Below are 20,453 nucleotides of genomic sequence, written 5' to 3' on the forward strand. Positions count from 1 at the left end.
TTTTGTAAAAATAAGTGGTTCAAATGGCTCTGAGCACTATGGGACTTGACTTTTACATCTGCATCTACATCTACACTTATACTCCGCAAACCACCCAACGGTGTGTGGCGGAGGGCATTTTACGTGCCACTGTCATTACCTCCCTTTCCTGTTCCAGTCGCGTTTGGTTCGCGGGAAGAACGACTGTCTGAAAGCCTCCGTGCGTGCTCTAATCTCTCTAATTCTACATTCGTGATCTCCTCGGGAGGTATAAGTAGGGGGAAGCAATATATTCGATACCTCATACAGAAACGCACCCTCTCGAAACCTGGACAGCAAGCTACACCGCGTTGCAGAGCGCCTCTCTTGCAGAGTCTGCCACTTGAGTTTGTTAAACATCTCTGTAACGCTATCACGATTACCAAATAACCCTGTGACGAAATCGCTTCTCGGCCTTTTGGCTAAGAAGCACCCCGCGGTCGGAGCGGTCCGTTGTGCTCTGTAGCGGGTCGCGAGTCGCGTTTCGTGGTCGTGGTCGTTTTCGTTTGTTCTTGGTTTTTCCAGCGTTGATATTTTTTCGGTGAATATGTCGAACCGGTCGAACAGTATTCAATGCGTATTCGACAGAGCAGCGAGACGGCCACCGGCCTTTGAAATACAGGAATGGATATTTGGTGATCTGAAAGTACCGGAAAATGACGTCGACACCTTTCAACTGGATTTTGTCTTATTCTCGTTATTCGTGAAATTTCTTGACAAAGAGAAATACGAAAAGTATGGCATGGCACTCGCGGGCGAACATCCGTTCCGCTACTTCGATGGAAAGTCGGAACAGTGCATATAGTGCCATCTGGCTTTGGGATACGGACTGTGCGGGTATTTAACGTACCCCCTGAGTGTCCCAATGAAGTAATCGGCCGTGTCCTGTCGCGGTATAGCAAGGTGCTTAGCATCACGAATGAAAAATGGGGCAGTGCCTACCGTTTCCAGGGCAACAGCGGAGTCCGTAGTGTTCGTATGGACCTCCGCCAGCACATACCGTCATATTTAAATATTACGAGTACAAGAGCACAGGTTACCTATATAGGGCAACCACAGACATGCTCCCTCTGTCAATCTACGGAGCATCTACGCGTGGAATGCCCGCGCAGGCGCCCTGTGCAACTGCCGCGGGAACGCACGGAAGGTGACAACCTTGTGCCTCTTCTCAGCGAAATAGTGGCGGGTGCTGCCCACCGAACCGCTGAGAGAACTGATGAATCGACCCCGGGTCTGTCAGGAGAGGTGAAATCGGTACCTAGTGCAACTATTGACAGCCCTATTGAGATTGTCCCGGACCAGACGCCCGTAGTGGCAGTACCGCCGGCGGCGACTAGTGCGCCTGCTGTGGCCAGTGATGTTGTCACTGTAGAACAGATGGAGGTAGTTCTTCCTACCCCACCCCCACCGGCAGATGACGCTAAGTCCCCCCGGCGTCGTCATAGGCGCAAGAAGGCGAGCCAAGAACAGCAGGCGGAGGAGGAGGGCGTCGTACGTCCCCCTCCTGAGAGCAGCAGTGAGGCTGAATCTCAGGCCTCATCAGTTACACGCTCTGTTTCCGCTGACCGCTCGGACGGTATGCGGAAAACTGCTCGCCAATTAGAAGCACTCATTAGTTCATCACGAGATCGGGGAGCAGTCCCCGCAAAACGTAAAAATGAACAGGGTAGCGAACAGCCGCTGCAGCGCACTCGCACCCTCTCACATACAGCTGCGACTGAGCCGTCTGCGCCGCCTGGTTCGGACTATCCCGCCGATGGGGGAAGACTGAATTGGGCTGACGACGAAGACGACGAAATGCGTGATTGAGTAAGCTCGTTCCCACATGAGCTGTCTGGTTTTTGTGTTTAACTTTCGGGATGAAGTGGCAGGGTTACAGTTTCGATATTTACGCACCTGCTTACATACGACCATGACCTCATCTGACGTTACTTTCTCTGTGTTGTTTTTTTCATGCCTGCAATTGACCGTCAGCCGGGAGCCCTCTCCCTTTTAACAGTAAATATCAACTCCATCTCCAACCCAGTCAAACTACGTTCTCTGAAGGACTTTCTGCGCCTTGGTGCATTTGATGTGGTTTTTCTCCAGGAGGTTTGTGCCCCCTTTCTCTCTGACCTGATTGGTTATGAGCCACTATATAACATCGACCCTGACGCCAGGCGGGGCACTGATTTGCTATACAGATCAGAGTTAACTCCATCCAATGTTACAAAACTACCCAATGGTCGCGTTCTTGCGTGTATCATTCGGGATGTACTTTTTATTAACGTCTATGCTCCTTCAGGAGCTAATCACAGGCATGACAGAAGGACACGTTTTACGTCAGATATCACCGCTTTCTTGACAGCTCGTCGTCTTATCGTGTTTGGCGCAGATTTTAACTGTGTGGTAGCCGATGCTGATCAGGTCCCAACGCCAATGAGGTGTGAAGCACTCGCTTCACTCCTCCAGGCGGCTGACCTTAATGATACGTGGCGCCACTTTCATCCCGCCTACACACAATTTACTCACATCTACCCCACTGGAGCAAGCCGTAGTGACCGTGTTTATGTGTCTGCTGATTTGCTTCCTGCCCTTTGTGCCGTCCACGTCATTCCTGTGGCCTTTAGTGACCACTGTGCGTACTCTTGCTCCTTGCATATCACGGGCCCAACCCCGGTTCCTCGGGGCACCTATTGGAAGATAAATACACTTCATCTCCCAACGCCCGAACTACGCACTCTTGTCACGAAAACATGGCGGGATTGCATCGCTACTGCATCGAAGTACCCTACCACTGTAGTTTGGTGGCTCCGCTGTGCGAAGCCGCGGCTGCGACGTGTTATCCAGCAACGTAGTCGCGAAGTGGCACACTGGAAGCGTAGCACCTTAGACTTCTATCAACAATGTCTAAACGATGCACTAACCCTTCCTGCTGACAGGTATGACCAGCTACGCATGCGCCTCAACAAAATTAAAGCGACAATCCTTCGCTTCTCTCGGGAGAAGGCTGAGGGGATGGTGGTGAGGTGCCGCTCCACATCCCTGATTGAGGGCGAGAGGCCATCCAGCTATCACCTTGCCTCTGAACGGAATCACGCAAAGAAGAACACCATTCTACGCCTTAAAACAGACGATGGAACGCGCCTCACAGACCATCGTGAAGTTCTCAAACACCTAACAGACCATTATATGCACCTCTTCCAGGATGTTGCGGTAGACGTCGCCGCCCAACGAGCACTTATCGGAGGGGTCCCAACTCCATTGGATCATCGAGACCGTGACTGTTTAACCGAGCCACACACACTCGCTGACCTCACATCTGTCCTCCGTGCCTGTCCGGGACAAAAATCACCTGGCTCCGACGGTCTCCCTTATGAATTCTACCAACAATTCTGGGACCTTTTAGGAGACCGCTTCTGCAAAATGTGCGAGGAGATTTTTGATCGTTGCGAACTACCTGCCGAATTTCTAGCTGGACGTATTGCCTTTATTCCAAAGGTCACAGGTCACTGCCGAGCTAAAGACCTCCGTCCTATCACCGTTCTTAACACTGATTATAAGTTGGTGGCACATAGCGTGGCCTATCGTCTTAAACAGGTAATGAATAAGGTACTTTGCCACACTCAATCACGTGGCGTTTCGAATCGAACCATCTTCACCGCCGCTTCTATATACCGTGATGCTGTCTTACTCACCGCCGACACTCGAACCCCGGCTGCAATTCTCTCCCTAGATTTCGCCGGTGCCTTTGACAGGGTCTCCCACCCTTACCTGCTGCCCGTTATGTCGCGGATGGGTTTTGGGGAGCGCTTCATAAGAATCATCCGGCACTTCTTGGATGGAGCAAATTCCACAATCGTTGTGAACGGCTGCAGATCACGACCAATTCCCATCAGACGATCAGTTCGACAAGGGTGTCCCTTGTCAATGTATTTGTTCGCTTTAGCGCTGGACCCCATGCTGCGTGACATCGGACGGATGGTCGATGGTGTCGCTCTCCCAGGCGTCACCTTCCGCAGTGCGGCATACGCGGATGATGTCGGTGTGTTCGTCGCAAACGCTAGGGACATCGATTCAGTTCGCCGAGTTAACGTTTATGAACGAGCATCCGGTGCCATGTTAAATTCCAACAAAACGGTGCTGATCCCGCTAGGACCACGATCATTGACCATCGAACTCCCATGGTACCGAGTTGTGGGGGAACAACGTATCTTGGGCCTTGAGGTGACTGCCTGTCCGCAGCGCATGTTAACACTCACGTGGAGGCGGCTTCTCACGCGCATCAGAGGACTTTGCGTGAGCCACGCTGATCGACGACTAGACCTCCATCAACGAATCCAACTGATTAATACTTACATCCTATCACGGGTATGGTATGTAGCACAACTCCTTACGCTACCGAAACAAACTGGCAGAGCCATCTCACAAACAGTATATTGGCTTTTGTGGCGGCACGCACTGTTCATTGTTGATGCACAGACTCGTACACTGCCAAAGGTCGATGGTGGCCTTGGACTCATTGACTTTCCCCACAAATGTGCGGCCCTCCTGATTCATCGTATCGCCACTTTGCGTGAAACTGACCCAGGTGGGACAACAGCGGTTCTTTTCGACCGTTATCGCCCACAATCGGCGCGTGCACCAGTATGTTTGACACATATTCCGTTCCGGATGACGACAGTCAAGGACTATTATCTCAATCAAAGTTACGTCCTAACAGTGGCCACTGACAAGGCACGCACGTCGAAGCGCCTTTACCAGGCACTTCGAGGCCAGCCCACACCACATAAATTAGAGGACAGACGACCGTCGGTCATCTGGCACCAAGCTTGGGCTAATATCAACAACCCAGCCCTTCCCACGGAAGTTTCAGCGCTATGGTATCGTGTCGTAAACAATTTAATATCCACTAATCATCGCCTGGCGGCCATCCGCCTACGGCCCTCGGCTGCTTGCGGCCGATGTGGTGACGTCGACACCAGAGAGCACCGTCTCTTATGCCCTCACGTCACAGAAGTGTGGGACCTTGCACGTGTGCTATTAGCGCTGATCGGTGGGTCGACACCAGACAATGTGTCAATCGACTGGTTCTTTACCCCTGATATTCAGACCAACCCCCGAACGCGACGTAACGCAATGGTGTGGCTCTTGGGCCACACCATTTTCACGATCTATGACCTTTCCCTCACCGATGCTGTCTCTTTCATGGACTACCTGTGGAGCCAGCATCGCCTGGCGGAATCTGACCAGAAATATGCCACTACCTTTGCAAGATTTCTGAAAGTTGCAGTGGTTCATGGTTATCAAAAGGTGTTCCGGGTTGACTAAGGCACCTCGTCCAGGAATTGCCTGAGTTTACCCCAGGAGCTATGTCACTCGGGCTTTCAAACTACCCTTGACTGGCCTATACCCAAGATTTGACACTGGCCTTCTGGGCATCACTAGAGTAGACTGTTCTATGATACTAATGATATGACAATTGGTAACATGGGAATTGTGTGAACCTTGTATGGGAAATTATTGGGAAATTAGAAAATACGTAATCTATCTTAGAGGATTATTACTTCGTTAATTCTGTGGGCGATGGGATTATCTCGCCAGTTTCGTTTTCATTTGTGTGTGCTGCCGTCCCTGTTTTTATTTTGCCTTCATTTCCGTCTTTATTTCTTTCTTCCTTTTTAGTTTCTAAACTCATCACTTGCTTCACACCTGCAGAGAGAGGTGTATTTCTGAGTAGTGTGTCGTCGCTCCCTGAGGCATAGCAGAGTATGCCTCCGCTTTTATTTTCGGTTTATGGCAATAAGTCTTGCTATTAACAGCACCCTGCTTCGTGTGCTGCGTCGACACTAGAGGATGGCGACATTTTTGGAGAGGAAAAGGTAGGGCTATAGGGGAGGACGGAGGCCCAAAAAAAAAGAAAAAAAGTGTAGTATCTGTTCTTATCAGCTTAATATCTGATACGTCTTGCAACGCAGGACCAGAATATTAAACTCATTTTTGGCTCATAACGGAGTGCTAGGGGCTTGCTCCACCTCTCTCGCGGGTTGGCCCGGCATTGCAGTACCGCCGGGATCGGCCCACCTAAAATTAATTAAAACACAGCCTGAAATGGGTTGATATTCTGCAGTGATCAGATATTCCGCTGGTAGCAAAACTTGTCGTAGTTGTCGATGTGCCCAGTAGTTAGCTGCTTACACACCACGATTTCTTTTAATTAATTTAAGATTATCTTAAGAATATATATATATATATATATTTGCATCTAGACTGACCGCTCTTGCAGCCGTATTAAACTAGGCTGGTAATTTATGGGGGCACAGAAGACTACCTTGTTGGCGTCTCCTATTGTCCGGCCACAGATAATTTTGATTAAATTTTTTGGATTTATATCCTTAGCTCCTCGCGAACGTCGTCGTCGGGGGCACGTGTGTACACACGTATGCAGTAGGCGGTAGACGATGCAAGCACTCGACTAGGTGTAGCACGCGCCGGCCTGGCGCTGCTGTGGGGCTGCCTCACGACTCCTCCACTGCCCAGGCAGCTAGCGGCGTTCAAATGGGAAAAAAAAGAAAGAAAATAAAACGCGCCGCTCTTCTTTGGATTTTCTCTATCTCCTCCGTCAACCCGATCTGGTACGGATCCCACACTGATGAGCAATACTCAAGTATAGGTCGAACAAGTGTTTTGTAAGCCACCTCCTTTGTTGATGGACTACATTTTCTAAGGACTCTCCCAATGAATCTCAACCTGGTACCCGCCCTACCGCCAGCCGCGGTGGTCTTGCGGTTGCAGGCGCTGCAGTCCGGAACCGCGGGACTGCTACGGTCGCAGGTTCGAATCCCGCCACGGGCATGAATGTGTGTGATGTCCTTAGGTTAGTTAGGTTTAAGTAGTTCTAGGGGACACATGACCTAAGATGTTAAGTCCCATAGTGCTCAAAGCCATTTGAACCATTTGAACCCGCCTTACCAATAATTAATTTTATATGATCATTCCACTTCGAATCGTTCCGCACGCATACTCCCAGATATTTTACAGAAGTAACTGCTACCAGCGTTTGTTCCGCTATCATATAATCATACAATAAAGAATCCTTCTTTCTATGTATTCGTAATACATTACATTTGTCTATGTTAAGGGTCAGTTGCCACTCCCTGCACCAAGTGCCTATCCGCTGCAGATCTTCCTGCATTTCGCTACAATTTTCTAATGCTGCAACTTCTCTGTATACTACAGCATCATCCGCGAAAAGCCGCATGGAAATCCGACACTATCTACTAGGTCATTTATATATATTGTGAAAAGCAATGGTCCCATAACACTCCCCTGTGGCACGCCAGCGGTTACTTTAACGTCTGTAGAAGTCTCTCCGTTGATAACAACATGCTGTGTTCTGTTTGCTAAAAACTCTTCAATCCATCCACACAGCTGGTCTGATATTCCGTAGGCTCTTACTTTGTTTATCAGGCGACAGTGCGGAACTGTATCGAACGCCTTCCGGAAGTCAAGAAAAATAGCATCTACCTGGGAGCCTGTATCTAATATTTTCTGGGTCTCATGAACAAATAAAGCGAGTTGGGTCTCACACGATCACTGTTTCTGGAATCCATGTTGATTCCTACATAGTAGATTCTGGGTTTCCAGAAACGACATGATACTCGAGCAAAAAACATGTTCTAAAATTCTACAACAGATCGACGTCAGAGGTCTATAGTTTTGCTCATCTGCTCGACGACCCTTCTTGAAGACTGGGACTACCTGTGCTCTTTTCTAATCATTTGGAACCTTCCGTTCATCTAGAGACTTGCGGTACACGGCTGTTAGAAGGGGGGCAAGCTCTTTCGCGTACTCTGTGTAGAATCGAATTGGTATCCCGTCAGGTCCAGTGGACTTTCCTCTGTTGAGTGATTCCAGTTGCTTTTCTCTTCCTTGGACACTTATTTCGATGTCAGCCATTTTTTCGTTTGTGCGAGGATTTAGAGAAGGAACTGCAGTGCGGTCTTCCTCTGTGAAACAGCTTTGGAAAAAGATGTTTAGTATTTCAGCTTTACGCGTGTCATCCTCTGTTTCAATGCCATCATCATCCCGGAGTGTCTGGATATGCTGTTTCGAGCCACTTACTGATTTAACGTAAGACCAGAACTTCCTAGGATTTTCTGTCAAGTCGGTACATAGAATTTTACTTTCGAATTCACTGAACGCTTCACGCATAGCCCTCCTTACGCTAACTTTGACATCGTTTAGTTTCTGTTTGTCTGAGAGATTTTGGCTGCGTTTAAACTTGGAATGAACCTCTCTTTCCTTCGCAGTAGTTTCCTAACTTTGTTGTTGTACCACGTTGGGTTTTTCCCGTCCCTCACAGTTTTACTCGGCACGTACCTGTCTAAAACGCATTTTACGATTGCCTTGAACTTTTTCCATAAACACTCAACATTGTCAGTGTCGGAACAGAAATTTTCGTTTTGATCTGTTAGGTAGTCTGAAATCTGCCTTCTATTACTCTTGCTAAACAGATAAACCTTCCTCCCTTTTTTTATATTCCTATTTACTTCCATATTCAGGGATGCTGCAACGGCCTTATGATCACTGATTCCCTGTTCTGCACTTACAGAGTCGAAAAGTTCGGGTCTGTTTGTTATCAGTAGGTCCAAGATGTTATCTCCACGAGTCGGTTCTCTGTTTAATTGCTCGAGGTAATTTTCAGATAGTGCACTCAGTATAATGTCACTCGATGCTCTGTCCCTACCATCCGTCCTAAATATCTGAGTGTCCCAGTCTATATCTGGTAAATAGAAATCTCCACCTAAGATTATAACATGCTGAGAAAATTTATGTGAAATGTATTCCAAATTTTCTCTCAGGTGTTCTGCAACTAGTGCTGCTGAGTCGGGAGGTCGGTAAAAGGATCCAATTATTAACCTAGATCAGTTGTTGAGTGTAACCTCCACCCATAATAATTCACAGGACTTTTGAGGTCATCAGTCCCCTAGAACTTAGAACTACTTAAACCTAACTGACCTAAGGACATCACGCACATCCATGCCCGAGGCAGGATTCGAACCTACGACCGTAGCGGTAGCGCGGTTCCAGACTGTGGGGCCTAGAACCGCTCGGTCATCCTGGCTGGCTAAAAATAAATGTCTCTCATAAACCACCAGAAAGTACATACGCTACTTCGTTACGGAATTTCCAAGAGAATGCAAAGAGGACTGCATATTACCGATTGTACAAAACTTATAGCTGCAAGGGCACTGGAGTAGTACGGGAGAGTGTAAGGAGCAAGCCTGCAACGAGCGGAGCGACCGAAATAGATGTTCTAGTTGCTGTTGCTCATAATCCACATGTTGCCTCCAGACAAATTGCGTCTCCGTAATAAGTCATCCCAGCGCATCTCGCGCGGATACAGCTTCATTTCACCTGGACGGTAGCCAGCGGGATTACAGAGAACGGATGGAATTTTGTTAGTAGATTGTGATGTGACAAGGACACTAAGTTCTTTCTTCAAAGAATTTCTTTACCAGTAAAGCTACAGTTAAAAATCATGCAAACTGAATGGAAGAGCGTATCAGTCGTGTACTCACATAACGACCCCAAAAGACGTAAGACCGCCAAGGTGTACGATTATTGTAAGGTACGGCACCCCACGGCATAGTTACTAGACTTCGTTCAGTCTCCTGGTCGAAGTCATTGTTGCAAAATACCTCCTATTTTTTATGTTACCAGCCTTTCGACTGGTTTTCTGAGGCACTCCAACTTTCCCAGTCTAGTGCTATTCTCTACGACAATATGAGATTCTGGATTCGTCTTCACGCAAAAGACTTTTATTTTCCTTCCCAAACTAGTTTCAGCGAGAATATCGCCAGCGTCAGCGTGTTTTTTCTTTATTATACAACAAGCAAACTTAGCACCGTTCCAAACATTATGTTATTATATGTGTATTGCTTGGTTCCGTATACTGTGTTGTTTGAACAGTTTTGTAATACCTGGTTTACTATAAGTCAAACATGATTTCTACGTTTGTTGCCGTTATTTTCGGCATATTTTCGGTGTTTCCTTTCCTCTGAAATTGTGTGAACGGCATTCGGTAGTGTTGCGAATACAGTTTTTGTGTGCAATGGACTTTTACATAATGTTTCATGTATTCACCTTCGCTGGTCGGCTTGAAGTTGCTTCTAAACGCAGAGCAACGTAATTTTTAGATCTGGGTTGTAAATCAGAACATTATGTCAGCTCGTTCGTCGCGCGTTACGGAGGATGTACGCACACTTCAAGAAGGTTTCAAAAAATATTGCGGGTGTCCTGAAGACTTCTGTTTCTTATTTATATCTCTGTGTCTGACGGGAGAGAGATCGTGTGTGTGTGTGTGTGTGTGTGTGTGTGTGTGTGTGTGTGTGTGTGTGCATATGCGCATATTGTTTCTGTTCTGAGTTCCGCGTCAATTCTCTTTAAGCAGTCAATAGTATGTCGTTGAAAAATGTTGTATTTTCATCTTTTAAGTTTTTACCTTCCCGCTACACCTTTTAGTAGGTAATAATATTCTTGTGTTGTTAGTCTCCGGCGTAAACTGTTGCTGTGTTGCAGAATGCGTAGGTCAGTTGCGATATTAGTGCGGTGGTGGTATTTTTTGATTAGGTGTTCTGCGAAAATGGAGTGTATACTGTCGCTCTAGAGGGCTCTCATGTTCTCTGTGTACTTGTTTCTCCTACGTATTGTGCTTGACAGGAATTGCATATGAGTTGGTATATTCCTGCTTTGCTGAATCCGTCTGAGATTCTTCTGTCGGGTCTTAGCTTTTGTTGAACTATTTTTTTTCAATTCAGTATGTATTTTATTATTCTACGTTCGTGTGTACCATATGTTTCTTTTTCCTGATGTAGTTTGGTCTGTTGTGTTGTCTGTTTGTTCTGCCCCTGTGTTTTCGGACCTTTTGGTTTTGCTCTTTAATAAGAGGCCACTATCATTATCTTTCATTGTTACCTTGTTATTAAGCTTGTGTATAGTGTTTGTTTGTATTTATTTTCGACTTAAATTTGTTTTATTAGATTTAGTTGGAGGTTGTAGTACAAAAAGCTATACTGGAGTGCAGAAACGTAGTAATTGACGATCCAATTGGACTGCAGCGCTGAAGATATTTCTTATAGATGTTATCTAATAAAATCCGAGTGCTGTAAAATTTTGTTTTAATTGTGATGTATCCTTTTCGGCTAGTTTTCATCTTCAGACAATGTATGATCTTTGTAATCGTTGCGTTTGTGGGTAGTTGTTCGTGTCTATCCGTTGTCTTTGGCTTTGAATTCAATACCATTTTGTATGAAATGGTTAAATGAAGAAATAGATTTTAAGGTTTAAAAGATAACGAATAGACATAAACAACAACCCACAGACAAATCGACTGAAAAGATCAGACATAAAGCCCAAAATGATAACATCAGCACACTATAGCAACCGTAACTATATGACATCTTTGACCAGCTCTCATTCTGCCAAATTTAACGATAAAAGGTAAAAATTATAAAAATCGCAAGATAGGACCATAAACAACAGTAGCAAGTTATGAAACCAGCATAAGAACCCTAAACTACTCATGCTGTACTACAGTTCAGTGTGACGGCAACTATTGATGATTTATGGACGTAAGTACCAAATTTTTATATGGAAAATATGAATAAACAGCACTGTAATAAATTAAAAATGTCACGTAACTTTTGCAGATAGTCTGAAAATGGTAGTCTAGCGGAAATGGATCCATCACAATAAAAATATTAACATACTATTCCAGCAATCAGGATTATATTATATAAATGTAAATGTAAACGCTCTTCACAGCTGTAAGAGAGCTGATACGGGACACAGAACAGAAATAACATACCTACACAAACACACACACACACACACACACACACACACACACACACACACGAATACGCGCGATCACCCCAAAATCAACCACAGAGGCACAAGTAAGGAATAGAAGTCGTCATATCTGCTGCTACATTTTTCAAAATCTTCTTGTAATAGGTGCTACATCTTCGTGACATACACGAACAGCAAGATGGCATAATATTCTGAACTGCGACCAAGGTGTAAAAATTATGTTTTTCTGTGTTTAAAAGCAACTGCACGCCGACGAACTTACGTGAGTACATATCAGATTACGTAACAACCCAGTGCACACCAAAACTGTCTCCACAATCCTACCGTAATTCCCAGTAGTGTAACACTGAATTATGTAAGTTCACATTTTCGTATTTGTTACTAAAAAGTGCTCATATAGTTGCGGATGACATGCTGTATGCCGAAGAAACGGCAACAAAACTTATGGAATATGATTGAAACAACGGCAACAAACGTAGAAATAATGCTGCGACATAAAATAAATAAGGTATTATAAAACTATTCACACATCACAGCATCTGGAGATATCCTCATGTCTTAGAACAAAGAAAAACCATTCAAGGATTGCGATATTGATGCTGAAACAAGTTCGTAAAAAAAAAAAAAAAAAAAAAAAAAAAAGCTTTGCATCAAGGCAGACACACAATCTCATTTTGTTTTTATGCAAACATGGCCAACGAAAGATTTTCAAGACACAATGCTTGCTAGTTTTTTATCTCTTGGTAACTCTTATAAGTATACACTGTATCATCTACAAACAGTATTGTATGTTCTGCTCTTGACCCACCTCTATTGTAATACCCTCTACGACACCTTCCGCTATCAGGTTAACTATATCTGGATGCTGTATTCATGTCCCGCTAACCTGTCCCTCCATCTCCAAAGTGTTTTCCACACACCTCTATTCTCACCGAATATTTTTACTGTTTCGTCGTTGTCTGGTTTATCTCTCCATTTCATTTATAACAGTCTTCGATAGCAGCACATTTCAGAGGCTTCCATTTTCCACTTCCCCGCATTTCCGAAGGGTCACGTTTCGTGAATGATAAGGTACTGAGGTGTGAGAGGAAGCCTGAAAAGCCGCCCCTTTGCTCGTGGACCAGCTGCCAGCAACCAGATCCCGATAGTACCCAGCTGTTATTTCATTCCTCTCTATTTGTGCTGGAGTTACGTTGAGATCAGTACCAGAATTTCGTCGGAAGTCATACACTAGGCTTGAAGGATGTGTATACCGTTGCTTCCCGGAACCAAAGTGACGTACATGAGCACCTTCCCATTTCATTCACACGTGGGCACCAAAACAGTTGAAACCTCACATCTAGTTTGAGAAATTCCTCGGAAACATAATCGACACCACAGCAGGCCCACAATATAGCCTCTCAGAAATCCAGGTTACTACATCACTTGTTATCTTGGCACGATAACGATCTCAGCTAGTCAAATATTAATTCAGCTTTCTGGCAAGTCATATTCCAAGTTTAGAATGACTGGAAGAAAGCTGTCGTAAGCTAACGTTTGAGATTTCCCGCGATACCGGGTTCAAATATCACATGCATTAGCATTCCGATGGAGAAAAGGAACAAGCAGGGACATACTTTTAAGCGATTTTACTTTCTTACGAAACCAACTGTTTTATCTTTTATTACATAATGAAATCATATACAGGGTGAACATTAATAAACCCGACAAACTGCAGGGACGGATTCCTGACTGGAAATGGAAGATGTCCCGTCGACATCGAGGTCAGTAGAGACGGAGCACGAGGTCGGATTGTGTCAAGCATGGCGAAGGAAATCGGCCCTGACTCTTCAAAGGAATCATCCTGAAATTTGCCTGGAGTGATTTAGGGTTACCGCGGCAAACCTAAATATGGATGGCCGTCATCCTCGACTGGAAGTGGAGGAAAGAAAGAAGATCCTATGAACATGTGTCCGGGATTGGAGTGTGAAAAAACAAATGGGCCCGGAACGCAGTACTGAGCTTTATCGCATCTACGTCACAACAGAAGCTCCAAGTGGGCTCTATAGAATTTCAGGTGATAGGAATAGTAGCTGTTATCATGCAGGATGGTTTACAGCGTATTGGCGGGCCACTTGGATAGAGCTTTTATTATGTTTCGTCGCAATATTCTGCAGAACCCAGTCCTCCAAATCTGGTGTAAGCACGGTCTCCCGCCTACGTGCACGTTTGTCTGGGTGATAGGACCCATGATCACACAAAAACACAAAAGGGGCTTGAAATATTGTGTGATGTGGTTGGTGCCTGCGAGGGTACTTTTTTTTTTCTATAGCCGTGTTGCCACTCGACCGCTCCATCTGCTTGGCCGTACACAAACACCATTTCGGCTTGTTCCCAACATGAATACCGAACCATTCTGTTGTTTACAGTACGCCACGTCAATCACTCAGCGTTCAACAAACAAGGCATGAACAACAAATACCGAGCGAGTTGGCGCAGTGGTTAGCACACTGGACTCGCATTCGGGAGGACGACGGTTCAATCTCGCGTCCGGCCATCCTGATTTAGGTTTTCCGTGATTTTCCTAAATCGATCCAAGCAAATGCTGGGATGGTACCTTTGAAAGGGCACGGCCGACTTCCTTCCCCATCCGTCCCTCATCCGATGAGACCGATGACCTCGCTGTTTGATCTCTTCCCTCCAAACAAACAACAACAACAACAACAACAAATGGTCAAGGAACTGTCATTCGTCAGCGCCATCTGACGTGGCAACGATGCATTTCAGGATGCATGTTTATCGGACCTTTTTTCCTCCATTTCTACTCAGCACTCCGTGCCTCTAATTTTTCGTTTTATTAATTTTCGCGCTGTATAGTTGTTAATGGGTAAAAGCTTTCATACGCACTACGAAGTTCCTATTCCGTACACAATACAGCGTTCGAAATTGCTGCATTTTCTACCGTATATTATTGTCTCACGCAAATACCATACCTCTTCAGAAGTGTTCACTTTAGATTTTCTAGCAAGAATGGCTTCCTTTATATCAAAAAACAAGAGGCTACAATTACGGAATATAGCAAAGAAAGCTAAACTAATCACGGAACAGGGTAACGTATTACACACTGCCAGCAAGGACCAGCACTGGATCCAACTTTATGCTACATAAGCGATCTTCCACTGTTTTTAAAGAACGGTTCAAACTTTCTAATATTTTTCTGATGATATAAGCATATTATTCAAGAGTTCAAACACAATCTTACGTGACAAAGCTGAGATGAAAGCCGAATAGTCTGAAACTTTTCACAATAAGCTGTGTAAAGTTTAATCTAACAAAGACTCATATTTCTCCTTTTCAGATAAGAAATATTATATAGAAATATTATATAGATCACAAAGTGAAACGTGGCACAGATTAACTAAACTAGAAGCTCAGATGGGATCTTTATGTTGAACCAAGGGCAAAATTGTCGGCTTAGTTTGCATGTTTTTACTATCTTACGCAATTATCTTGTGGAACAATACATCGAAAATAAAGGATGTATTAACTGTGCAAAACAGATAACTGCATATCATGCCGTGCCATGTGCAAAGATCTTGGATTTCCTAGACTCACTACTCAGTACATTTACTTTATAATGGTTTCACAACATGAACACTGCGAGACACCAAAATAATCTTCACGTACACTTTGCTTCCTTCTTTAAAGCTCGGGGTGACGTTATATACTTTGGCGTAAAGCTCTTCAACAAGGTAACAAATAGCATGAACTGATAAGTACTATTTGAAAGAAAACTGAAGAAAAACTTCATCAACCACTTCTTGTGCAATTTACTGGTCATCTACACTGAATGGATGAGAACTACCTTTAGCTACACGGCAAGTATCCATGTTCATTGAAAATATGCCTCACAAGTAGTAGTGTATTGTAAAAAGCCCCATGTTGTAAACACTTTCTTTGATAAGCTACAGTGTAAATATTAAGCCAGGAGCAGCAGATAAACAGCTGACTTTTAATTAAATTGAGGAAGCAGAAATTACTATTATTTTTTTTTTGTACTTGGCTAATTCAGCTAGTGTAAGCATTAATAATAATTAGCAGTATAACGACAGCTTATTGTTGATGAAGCGTTCAAATCAACATTTTAAGGGTAGCTTATTTTCCTTAACGTATACCTGGACCTGTTCCATATCCCTGGTAATTCTTGACAGTATTTACCAAACTGATGACTGAATATTCGCAGGTTAAGACGATCATCGCAATGAACCTCATATCACATTTCTCCGTGGATTACGGAACAGTAGGAGATCCTTTTCCCACAATTTAATACCTTCAAATCCGTTCTGTGTTGACTTTAGATACTGTTATATGCACCAAATCGTTGTGAGGTAAAAACTTTATAACTGGAATCGAATTAACGAAACTACATTCGGAAGAGCTGAAGTGCAGATTATTCTCAGCCGCCATTTTTCAACAATAACACAAGCATATTAGAGCATCGTTTAGCTGAACACAGATCAACCGAAACATCAGTCCACAGAATGTGTTCCAGCTGCGAGATTCAAATTTGCACGCGCACCGTCTAGGAGTTTCGCTGTGCCGGGGCTGGAGAGTTCGGCGAGTGAACCATCCGAGGCCACCGTCATTGATGCATCGAATCTTTCATGCTGTTGTGTTGATCACAATGGCGAAGAAACGTAAACGAGTCGTAAATGAAAACCACAGTATTATGTACGTTCTACAGCATTAACATATTTATTTAACCGGTTTACGGCCTACAAGGCCCTCATGAGACTTGACTATCGTCGTCAAAGAAGATACAACATTCGCAAAAAAAAAAAAAAAAAAAAAAAAGTGAAACATGTTACTCATCTAGAATGAGAACTGAACGCTAAACAAACACAAAACATCGTGTTTTTCATTTATAATTATGTTGTTCTACTAATATGCGACGAAAGAATCAGTTAACTTGATGAAATAGCTATCCGTCTTTCACAGTAGACTACTGGGACTTAAAAAATTATTCTCTGTTCGTCTCTCTACTGTTGTTCAAAATGTTGTTCGTTTTTTGGCGACGAAAGTCAGTTAAAATTTTATGATGGCCTTGTAAGCCGATAACCGGTTAACGAAATAAATTAACCCTGTCAAAGATACACTATATTGTGTCTTCATTTATAGTTAGGTTGTTCTACCAATAAGTGACGGATCAATCAGTTAACGATGGTGAACTAGTTTTTGTCTATAAACTTAAAAGACTAGACCAGTTTAAGAAAGGTCATGGATCAATGCAACTCGGGAATATGGAGTCGCAAGCGAATAATAGTGGACATTAAAAAGAAATGTGATGAAATTACAAAATTTGCGAGTATATTTGACAGTGAAGCTGTAAGTTTTCAAAGAAAAACGATGGGAATGGCAGAAAACTGGCATTTAGGCATTTCTGGAAGCTCGGAATAAACTTCTTTCTTCAGATGAATCAATAATCACACCTGAAGAACAGCCAGATAACTAATTTCTAACGGAACTGGCGGGCCTGATCCAAGTATCTATAGGATTTAACGAATGGAATCAGAAAAACGTTTCGGAAGTAACGTAGCCCTTTTGCCGAATGGAAACAAGACTTAAGACATCTGTTGAAAGGAGCGGAATATGGCCAAGGGTATGGCTCGAAGACGAAGACAACAAGGAGTAATAGAAAGAAGAATAATGACCTGATTAACATCAAAATTTGGGACACGGGACAGTGAGAGAATTTTTCAATACTGGAAGTAAGGTAGGCAGTATAGATGAAGGAATTAAGGTATCAGAAGTATACTACACACGCGAAGGAAGTGTTCTTTAATAAAAGATCTCTACTGAAATGAGCTTTTGGTATAACATCATCATCATTACCATCATCATCTTTTAAGACTGATTATGTCTTTCAGCGTTCAGTCTGGAGCATAGCCCCCTTATAAAATTCCACCACGATCCCCTGTTCAGTGCTAACATTGGTGCCTCTTCTGATGTTAAACCTATTACTTCAAAATCATTCTTAACCGTATCCAGGTACCTTCTCCTTGGTCTGCCCCGACTCCTCCTACCCTCTACTGCTGAATCCATGAGTCTCTTGGGTAACCTTGCTTTTCCCATGCGTATAACATGCATCTAAGCCTGTTCGCCCTGACTGATACATCTATAGAGTTCATTCAGAGTTTTTCTTTGATTTCCCATTGTGGACGCCCTCCTGCCATTGTTCCCATCTACTAGTACCTGCAATCATCCTAGCTACTTTCATATCCGTAACCTCAACCTTGTTGATAAGGTAACCTGAGTCCATCCAGCTTTCGCTCCCATACAGCAAAGTTGGTCGAAAGATTGAACGGTGCACAGATAACTTAGTCTTGGTCCTGACTTCCTTCTTGCAGAAGAGAGTAGATCGTAGCTGAGCGCTCACTGCATTAGCCTTGCTGCACCTCGCTTCCAGTTCTTTCACTATGTTGCCATCCTGTGAGAATATGCATCCTAAGTACTTGAAACCGTCCACCTGTTCTAACTTTGTTCCTCCTATTTGGCACTCAATCCATTTACATTTCTTTCCCACTGACATTACTTTCGTTTTGGAGATGCTAATCTTCATACCATAGTCCTTACATTTCTGATCTAGCTCTGAAATATTACTTTGCAAACTTTCAATCGAATCTCCCATCACAACTAAGTCATCCGCATATGCAAGACTGATTATTTTGTGTTCACATATCTTAATCTCACCCAGACAGTCTATTGTTTTCAACATATGATGCATAAATAGTATGAACAACAGTGGAGACAGGTTGCAGCCTTGTCGTACCCCTGAAATTACTCTGAACCATGAACTCAATTTACCGTCAACTCTAACTGCTGCCTGACTATCCATGTAAAGACCTTTAATTGCTTGCAAAAGTTTGCCTCCTATTCCATAATCTCGTAGAACAGACAATAACTTCCTCCTAGGAACCCGGTCATATGCCTCTTCTAGATCTATAAAGCATAGATACAATTCCCTGTTCCACTCATAACACTTCTCCATTATTTGCCGTAAGCTAAAGATCTGGTCCTGACAACCTCTAAGAGGCCTAAACCCACATTGATTTTCATCCAAGTGGTCCTCAACTAATACTCGCACTTTCCTTTCAACAATACCTGAGAAGATTTTACCCACAACGCTGATTAAAGAGATACCTCTGTAGTTGTTTCAATCTTTTGTTTCCATGTTTAAAGATTGGTGTGATTACTGCTTTTGTCCAGACTGATGGAACCTATCCCGACTCCCAGGCCATTTCAATTATCCTGTATAGGCATTTAAGACCTGACATTCCAGTGTATTTGATGAGTTTCGACTTAATTTCATCCACCCCAGCTGCTTTATTGCACTGCAATCTATTGACCATTTTCTCTACTTCCTCAAATGTGATCCTATTTCCATCACCATTCCTATCCCATTTTACCTGGAAATCTGAAACATTACCGATCATATTTTCACCTACATTGAGCAACTCTTCAAGATATTCCCTCCGTCTGCCCAAGGAATCCCCAGGATTCACCAGCAGTTTTCCTGACCTGTCCAAAATACTTGTCATTTCCTTCTTACCTCCCTTTCGAAGACTGCTAATTACTCTCCAGAATGGCTTTCCAGCAGCTTGACCCATAGGCTCCAACCTGTTTCCAAAGTCTTCCCAAGATTTCTTCTTGGATGCTGCAATTATCTGTTTGGCTTTGTTTCCTTCTTATTGACGAAGAAATTCATGAAAGTGTTTGTCTGGAACACAGCACTGTATGGAAGTAAAGTAAGGACCGTAGGAGATGCAGAGGAGAATAAACTGCAAGTATATTTAAATGTACTGTTATCGACGCACATATATTAAAATTTGAATTGACAGATAAAGTGAAAAATGAAGTATGAAAAAGATGAGGAAAAGAAGTCTACGGAAGATTTACAAGAAGAATGGTCAGATTAATGAGTCATCTGTTACGGTCTCCAGCAATAGTTTATACTTCGTTGGAAGGAAGAGTAGTAGCGAGAAAGAGTAGAGAAAGACAAAGGCTAGAAAATATAAAAACGGTAGAGCACTTGCCCGCGAAAGGCAAAGGTCCCGAGTTCGAGTCTCGGTCGGGCACACAGTTTTAATCTGCCAGGAAGTTTCATATCAGCGCACACTCCGCTGCAGAGTGAAAATCTCATTCTGGAAACATCCCCCAGGCTGTGGCTAAGCCATGTCTCCGCTATATCCTTTCTTTCAGGAGTGTTGGTTCTGCAAGGTTCGCAGGAGAGCTTCTGTAAAGTTTGGAAGGTAGGAGACGAGATACTGGCAGAAGTAGAGCTGTGGGTACCGAGCGCGAGTCGTGCTTCGGTAGCTCAGTTGGTAGAGCACTTGCCCGCGAAAGGCAAAGGTCCCGAGTTCGAGTCTCGGTCGGGCACACAGTTTTAATCTGCCAGGAAGTTTCAAAACCGTTTTAGTTTGTGTTAATTGTTTCAGCTACATAGAGATGAAAATATTAGTGGTTGATGGGAAAAGACGGCGAACAGACTCAAGCCAGTGCAAAGACGACTTGAAGAATAATATGAGAAACAACTTCATATT

The 20,453-nt window shown here is 43.9% G+C and overlaps 1 pseudogene; it reads left to right on the plus strand.

Moving 5' to 3' along the window:
• The first annotated feature begins 5,881 nt into the window (after positions 1-5,881).
• On the plus strand, positions 5,882-6,086 carry LOC124799698 (annotated as a pseudogene).
• Positions 6,087-20,453: the final 14,367 nt, after the last annotated feature.

This window comes from Schistocerca piceifrons, chromosome 5, assembly GCF_021461385.2.
Source record: "Schistocerca piceifrons isolate TAMUIC-IGC-003096 chromosome 5, iqSchPice1.1, whole genome shotgun sequence".
Lineage (NCBI taxonomy): Eukaryota > Metazoa > Arthropoda > Insecta > Orthoptera > Acrididae > Schistocerca > Schistocerca piceifrons.